This window comes from Nycticebus coucang, chromosome 16, assembly GCF_027406575.1.
Source record: "Nycticebus coucang isolate mNycCou1 chromosome 16, mNycCou1.pri, whole genome shotgun sequence".
NCBI classification, from domain to species: Eukaryota; Metazoa; Chordata; class Mammalia; order Primates; family Lorisidae; genus Nycticebus; species Nycticebus coucang.
The window spans coordinates 90,535,790-90,544,105 of record NC_069795.1 but is presented as its reverse complement, the minus strand read 5'-3'; the positions used below and the strand labels follow the sequence as shown (position 1 = coordinate 90,544,105).

Below are 8,316 nucleotides of genomic sequence, written 5' to 3'. Positions count from 1 at the left end.
CACCCCCCAAGAAATGTAAAATCAGTATAAAAGCAGCATTGTACTTCTCAACAGCAATACTGGAATTTGAGACATTAAAGCAATGTATTCAAAATCCTGAATAAAAATAATTTATCATCTAGAATTGTATATCTAGCTAACAGTATCATCCAAAGGTAAAAGTAGAATAATTACATTTTTATACATGAAAGGTTAAAAAATATTTACTTCCCCTGGACTTTTTCTTAAGAATATGCTCTCTAAAATGCAAGGCAGCACTAGATACCACAGAAGAAAACCCTAGGATGCTGGGGAAAGGAACTCCTAAAATTGTAACTCTGCAATCATGCTAAAGAGAAGCTTCCCAAAAAAGGAACTGGGGACCAAATGGCCCTGAGAAGAAAAAAATATACATCTATTACCTACAGACATGAACATACAGATTTACACACACACGTGCATATGATGGATATTCTGTTGGGTTTGATTGTGTGAAGATTATATTGAAAGTATTTTATCATTATTTTAGAGAAACTCAGAGGAAATGTGATAGATACATAACAAAATAAGTAAACAAAAACAAGGACATTTATTAACTCCAAGGAAAACAAAAAAGAAATTGTATACTAATTGACTCAAAGATAACTAATAGTTTCACTAGCAAAAATATTAATGATTTAGCTAGATTATAATATCAGAAAGATGAGAAACAAGGATGATAGCTTCCTTGAAGAAAATAGTCATACATTATTTGGAAATACAGATGTAAGTACTAGTAGAAACAGCTCGAATAGTTGAAAGTGTTAGCGGGCATTGTGGTGGGTGCCTGTAGTCCTAGCTACTGGGAGGCTGAGGTAAGAGAATCGCTTAAGCCACAGCACTCTAGTGAAGGTGGCGTATGAGACTGTGTCTCAGAAAAAAAAGATTATCAAACAGTTGAAAGTGGTTGCCTATGGAGAATCAGAAATGGAGATGGGCAGGAAATGGGATTGCTGTTTCACTATTAGCGTTGTAATACTTTTGTAAATAAACTTTTTAGAAAGTTAATTGTGTACCTATACTATATTTTAATAAGTAATGTACCTAAATTATTTAATATATATTTATCCTCCAGCTTCATCACTTAATAACTGAGTGACCATGGCAACTCTTTATCCTCTCAGTGGCTTAATTTCTTTACCTATAAAATGGATAATGCCTATCTCATGAGGATTAAAAGATATATGTAAAGTGCCTAGTAGAGAGCCTGGAGCTTAGTAGGTATCATATTTTGCAATGTAAAATGCACTCCATGTGTTAATGCACACCCATGTTTTTGGCCCAAACTTTTGGAAAAAACCCCTTGAGAAAATGGTCAGCTCTCCCCTCAGAGAGACACATCTGGTGAGGGCTAATGCTTCCCTGGTAAATGTGAAAATTACCCTGCCCTCCTGGAACTTCCTGCTCTGTGAAGGCTGCTCCTTCCTTCTTTCCTAGGAGCCCTTTCCTCCCACCCCAGGTCAGGGGCAACTGAGAGGGCCACATGGGTGGCCAGTGGGGCAGGAGCTTCTGTGGTCACTGGCCCACAGGCAGTCAGGCCTATCCCTGAGACCTGTGCAGGACTTTTAGTCTTCTCCATGGAAACGAGCTTTGGTCCTGGCCATGGCTTCCCTTGTTAGCACTGCCACTGTCCCCTCCCATGATGACTGGCTAGGCAGAAGCAGCTCACCAGCTTAGATCTTCCTGGACTGGAACCTGGTGAGCCTGGCCAGGAACAGGCAGGAGTACACGGTACCCTGCTCCCCAGCGGTACTACCCAAGTATAAGGTACATTCTCATTTTTCACTCAAAAATGTGGGCAAAAAGCCGGGTGTTGTGGCGAGTGCTTGTAGTCCCAGCTACTAGAGAGGCTGAGGCAAGAGAATCGCCTAAGCCCAGGAGTTGGAGGTGCACTCTACTGAGGGCAATAAAATGAGACTGTGTCTCAAAAAGGGGGGGGGGGGCAAAAAAAAGTGCATTATACATGGCAAAATACTGGGTACTCAATAAATGGCAGACATTTCATTTTTTAAAAGAGATCAAAAAGAGGCCTAAAAAGCATGCTCCTTTTGAAGTCCTGAATACAGGCTTTCCATATTATTTCCGCCTCTGATCACTGGAACACACTCTCTTATTTAATAGAGGCATGACTGTATTCATGACGTGTAGAAGAGGGACGTAATTTTCATAACAGAAACCAAAAACTAGTTTAACGGCTGCAATTCAGGAGGTACTATATACTCATTCTTAAAAACAATATTTGCAGAAACAAAACAGTAAAATATTGTCCTTTTTGAACTCTAACTTGGGAAATAGGAATTTGCAAAAACTTAGTTCGATTTGTGTGTACGTTTAAAATGAAAAGGATTTGATATTAGGATTTGATACCAGTGACATTAACAGATTTACCAAAAAAGGTGATTTTTCTTGAGCCTTCTAGTGACAGGGTCCTTCCTAGTCCCTTCCACTCCTGAGGCCCTCAGATTTGCCCATTGTGTATCAAAAGGTCAAATAAAAAGATCTCTAAGCCTCCTCCCAAGCTCTAAGGTTCTGAGTTCCCGGTCAAGGCCTTTTTGCCTTGGGATGTGTGTGTGTGGGGGGGGTCTTTTAAAGCAATGAACATAATGATTCCGCTTTCCCACCAGACTCCTTACACGGGCTCCGTTTCCTTAACCTGCCTCTATTTAAAATTTAGTGTTTCAAGTCCGCAGCCCTTGCATTGGGTCTTGCCAAGTTCTGCGCACAACAGCCCCTCTGTTAGGGGGAACCCCAGGTAGACCCGAAGGCCACCCGGGGAGTGGTAACTACAACTCCCAGGTTGCCCCTGGGCGGGGGCGCCCACCGGGATTGGCCAGGGCTGGGTGACGCTCACTGTTTTGGCCCGGACGATCACATGTTTCCTTTGTTGTGAGCTGCGGCCGAGACTGGTGGCTACAGGAGACGCCGGGCTGGAGAGTGCGCAGCGCCGCCGGCCGCTGAGGGACCGCGGGGCCCACCACAGCTGGCTGCTACCAGCCTTTGCCTAGAGGTACCCGGGAATGACAGCTCTGGGACCCGTCGCAAGGCGAGAAACCGGCCGGAGCCTGAAAGCTCGGGGGCGGAGGGGCTGCAGAGGTCCAGAACACCGGGGTGTCTGCGGGAGGGAAGCCAGCGGCGGCCAGAAAGACAGCGGGTCCGAAGCGAGACTGCAGCTGAGGCTACAGGGCCCATTTCTGAGGCGAGGAGCCCCCAGAGTTCAACTCGGGGTCTTCAACCCCAGCTCGGTAGCGACAGTCCTGCGGGAAGGCACCACCGCCTCCCGACACTCCTGCCCTGGAACCGCGGCGCGGCCTGCGAGGGCGGGGTGGGAGGGGTGGACGCGGGCGTTGGGGGTAGCAGCAGGCGCCGTCACCTCGCCGCCTCGGGGCCGGGGGCAGCTAGGGAACTCGGCTGGGGAGACGGTCTTGTATGTTCTCGAGGGGCTTCGAACCGGGCGCTGCTTTTTATTACGGGAAGCGCCGACAGTGTGACGGTCCAAAATCCAGCCTCTGCGTTTGGTGGGGCGACTGTTGGTCCCCGTTGGGAAGGACTGACCGGGTCATGGTGGGTCTGAGGAATGCGGGCCAGAGAAGCCCCAGCAAAGGGATTGCGAAAGGTGCTCGGCATTGTCACCTGACCGTTACCCCCGCCCCCCGCGAGCCTTTGTTTACCACGGTCGCTACACCCGGCCTGCGGCGGCAGTCCCCGGGGAGCCGTGGCGGGCGGGGGCGCGGGCTTTCTGCCGGCCTAGTCCCCGCCTCAACTCCCCTCCTCCCTACCACTCCAGGATTTGGTTTCTTAATTTAGTCCCTGGCGTGCCCGCCCGGGAGTTCTGCACACCCCAGGCTAAGACTGTTAACGCCGCTGGGATTGGGCGCCTGCGGCAGCTTGTGGGCGGAACCCCACGGGCCCGTTCCGAGTTTTTATTGGCAGATGTCTTGTCACTAGCTGGGCCTGGCCTGGCAGTTTTCCCCGCCCCCTTGAAGGTGAGCTGGAGGACGCGCGGGAGCGCGCACTCTGGCCGCTGGCGTGGCTGCTCCTAGAGTAGGGCCGTACGGGCGGCGCGCTCCCCCTTCGGCCGCTGGCGGCAGGCAGCCTCCGGGCCCCAGCGGATAATGTTCAAGTCGGTAGGACGTTCTGGGCGCGCAGCGCTCGGCAGCCGCGGCCAGTTCTCCGTGCACTGGAAAATTTGCCCTTTAAATGGTATGGGGTTAGCTGACTGGGTGGCGCGAAGGAAGTCCTGCGAATTTGTTCTTGCGGATTCTGTAAACAAGGTTTACACAGCTAAATATAGACCATAACCCTCCTTTTCAGGGGACCTCACTGTCGCCCCAGAGGCTGTGACTATTTACACAGTATTTCAGTGGATTTTAATCATTTGCTCTTGTGACCAGTTTTTCTTTAAAGTACGTCTTCGTGCTTATAACTAGTACTGTTTAGGTCCACCAGCTAAGAGATTAGTTTTTATCACCCTTGTCTCGCGCACGCCTATGTATTAATCGCCGTGATAATTACAGTTTTTGAGAAGTGAATTGCAGATGTGTTTAAGTTAAGATAATAGATAAAATCTGCAAGACAAATCGCTTTTAGGCTTGGTGTGTTGCAGATGGTTTTCCTAATCTCTTGAATTAACAGGGTACTTGGGTTTTATCAGATTTCCTTTTTTTCTGTGTCTGTAGCAAGATGGAGCTGTCCTGGGTGAAGCAGGAATTGACTATGAACGGTTGTTGTTGGCTATGCATTCTTAGTATGTTTTTAAAATTCACGTGGAGATGGCTACCCCAGAATTAGCGGCTCCTGGAATTGGAGACTTGAAGGCATTTTACTGTACCTAAATAAGTGTAAATGCTTAACGAATGTTTTTTAAAAATAAAACCATTACTGGCTCGGGGTCCGTACCTCAGTGAGTAGGACGCTGACCACATACACCGAAGGTGGCGGGTTCTAACCCAGCCCGGGCCTGCTAAACAATGACAACTGCAACCAAAATAATAGCCGGGCGTTGTGGCGGGCGCCTGTGGTCCCAGCTACTCCGGAGGCTGAGGCAAGAGAGTCGCTTAAGCCCAGGAATTCCAGGTTGCTGTGAGCTGTGACAGTATGGCACTCTACAAGGGGCAACAAAGTGAGACTCTTGTCTCAAAAAAATAAATAAAAATAAAACCATTACTTTATAAAGGTCTGCTTAATTTATACAAAGCCAGCAGCATAATTTTTAAACAGGAAAACGGAATAATATTCTGAGTTAGGGCTATTGGCTTTAATTTAAATTCACCTGGCTTTTGCTCAAGTTGTTAAAACCTTAATGCTTTTTTCAATAACTTTTTTATACTTTCCTTTTTTTCCTGCCATTTCATTAAAACTCCAAAGGTCAGACCTATGAACAATACTGTTAATTAAATATGCAACTGCAGTTATTTTTGTATATACTTTTACCTAAAAATTTAGAACTTGTTTTTCAATTTTTAGGAATGGACTATAAAATGAAAACTGTAATTTTTCATTTGCATTTAAATAAAACATCCTCTGAAGTATATATATGAACAATCCATTTTGTGTTATTTTATTTCTGTTATGGCGAACAACTAAGGTATGTAGCTGCTCGAAAACTGTTGACATTTTAAAACCCCTGTTCTTTCTCCTACTAAAAACACAATAGCTAAACTTTTTTAGCAAAATAATTTATCATCTGCCTAAATTCATCACCCAGGAGCTGTAATTTTTCAAAATTTGGCCTTTCTTAAAGACTTAAAAATGATAACTTTACTCTTCTCTAAAAGTTGCTGTTAGTACTTTGAGTCACCACTAAGGTAAATAAGTTACTGACTTATAAGTGTTTTTGCACATAGAGAAGTCATCTAGAATACTAGATCTCAAATTTGTTCAAGTGCCAGAGCACCTGGTGGTATCCTTGGCAGATTTAATTCTAATTTTTAATAAAATAATTTTGCTGACAGAAAGCATAACTATATCATAATTCTGTAGGATTTTCAATATTTAAATAAAATAACGCATTAAATACTTAAAAGGCACTACATGTTTGCAGGATAAAACTGACCTTAAGTTTACATGTCAAGTCTGGGGAGAAACATAAGTAGGCTCCATAGGGCAGTTTGGTATGCCAGGTGTGATGTCTGCTTAACTTTTTTTTTAGGGTTTGGGGAATATCAGTAGCCAGAAGTTTTATGTCAAAGGAAACAAACACTTAAGAAAAACTGAAATTTTTTTTTTCCTAGGGTTAGGAGAAGATAATACTCCTTTTTAGTTATAGAAACATATTGTTTAGTCTGATGCATTTACCTTTTCTAATTTGTTTTATCAGATGCCTCTTCTATTTCTTTTTCTTTCATCAAAGTCAAATACTTAGGATAGAAAAAAGTGTACACATTGTAAGTGATATTATCTATATATTATATGTTGTATTATGTACATATTTTGAGCACCTCTTACAATTGCATAAGTCAAACATGACTTGTATCCATCTTTTGTTATTGGTATTTATTGAGTATTAGAATTTTAATACAGTTTTTCCTTTCTTAAATGTGCATATGTATTTTTTGGCACCCTCTGTATTGTTTTGCCCATCTGAAGTTCTAGTAAACATGGAATAATCTCTAGTTGCTATAATTCTAGCCAAAGAAACTTGAGGTTTTAGGTGGTTTCTGATGTCTTAGGGTGAGTAAATACAGTCTTGGTGATTCTATTAGGGAACTGGACATGCTGAAAATTTCACGATGCAAATATGTAATTTTTTAAAAGTGGTGATCAAATAACCACTTGAATTAGATTTTTGAGACGATTGGGGTGAAAATATATCTTGAAGTGCATAAAAACTGGTTTGCGGGCGGCACCTGTGGCTCAGTTGGTAAGGTGCCGGCCCCATATACCGAGGGTGGCGGGTTCAAACCCGGCCCCGGCTGAACTGCAACCAAAAAATAGCCGGGCGTTGTGGCGGGCGCCTGTAGTCCCAGCTACTTGGGAGGCTGAGGCAAGAGAATGGCTTAAGCCCAGGAGTTGGAGGTTGCTGTGAGCTGTGTGATGCCACGGCACTCTACCGAGGGCCATAAAGTGAGACTCTGTCTCTACAAAAAAACAAAAAAAGCAAAAACTGGTTTGCATAATACTTTTAAATATAGTATCTTTAAAGATAAACCTGTTCTTGGCTAGCTCCTCTTGTCTCTTGTTCTGCATTTGAGGTTAAATTTGAGCAAATGGAGTTAACGTGAATATAGCATGTGGCAATTCACTATTATGAATATGGGCCATGATGGTTAGGGTGTTCTTAGGGTTTTTTTTGTTTGTTTTGTTTTTTGAGATAGAATCTTATGATGTCGCCCTTGATAGAGTGCCATGGCGTCACAGCTCACAGCAACCTTAAACTCTTGGGCTTAAGCAATTCTCTTGCCTCAGCTTCCCAGGTAGCTGGGACTACAGGCGGCCGCCACAATGCCCGGCTATTTTTTGGTTGCAGTTGTCAATTGGTGTTTAGCTGGCCCAGGCTGGGTTTGAACCCACCAGCCCCAGTGTATGTGCACCCTAACCATTGAGCTACAGGCACTGAACCAGGATATTCTTATTTTTTTTTTTTCCTCTGGTATTAGTCTTTAGAAGACCTTCAATAATCCATATCATCTTTAAGACTGATGCTAACCTCTTTGTATGGCATTTCTAATTCTAAAAGAAAAATAATCTTGTACACTACTACAGTTATGCTATAAATCAATTCAGATATTATACATCTCTTTCAAACTTTGTACCCTGACCTCCTCTGTTCCTTGTCCTTATCTGTTAGGTTAGTAAGGATTACCTAAAACTCCTGGGGAAAAAAAAAAAAATGCCCAGGTGAATTACTCTGCCCTTTCTATTCAATAAGGTATAATTCTAGACCAGATTGGTCATGAGAGGCTCTATTTAAAATTTGCACCTGTGTTTTCTGCTAGAGAAATGCTGAGGATTTGAATCTATTTTAGTATCAATCTTGGAGTTCTTGTTTGATTCTAATCTTAGCCAACCTCACAGAGTTTAAAATTGGATCTGAATCCAATTATTTGTGAGCCCAGTGCTAGACACAAACTAGATTCTCGATAAGTGTATCTTGAATTGACCTAAACCCGTACATTGCTTAGGGTTGATCTTTTTTATCCATTGGAAAGGAACACTTACTTCACTAGGGCTAACAATCTCTTAATTTGACCTAGTTGTGATATTCTTTACCAAGGGTACACACAGACTGACTTCTGAAAGTGAGGAACCACAAGATAACATTTACTTCATAATCATCCCACTGTCGGGATAGGTATAGAG

The 8,316-nt window shown here is 43.6% G+C and overlaps 1 protein-coding gene across 5 annotated transcripts in view; it reads left to right on the top strand.

Annotated features, from left to right (window-relative positions):
• Positions 1-2,901: 2,901 nt before the first annotated feature.
• KLHL24 (kelch like family member 24) overlaps positions 2,902-8,316 on the top strand; it is a 52,310-nt gene continuing 46,895 nt past the window's right edge. For 3 of the 5 annotated variants that reach the window (XM_053565281.1, XM_053565275.1, XM_053565280.1), the window contains exon 1: positions 2,916-3,025. The gene's annotated coding sequence lies outside the window, so the exon portion shown is untranslated. Of the gene's footprint in view, positions 3,062-8,316 lie in introns of all 5 variants that reach the window. The other 2 variants (XM_053565276.1, XM_053565277.1) reach the window with 2 other exon arrangements.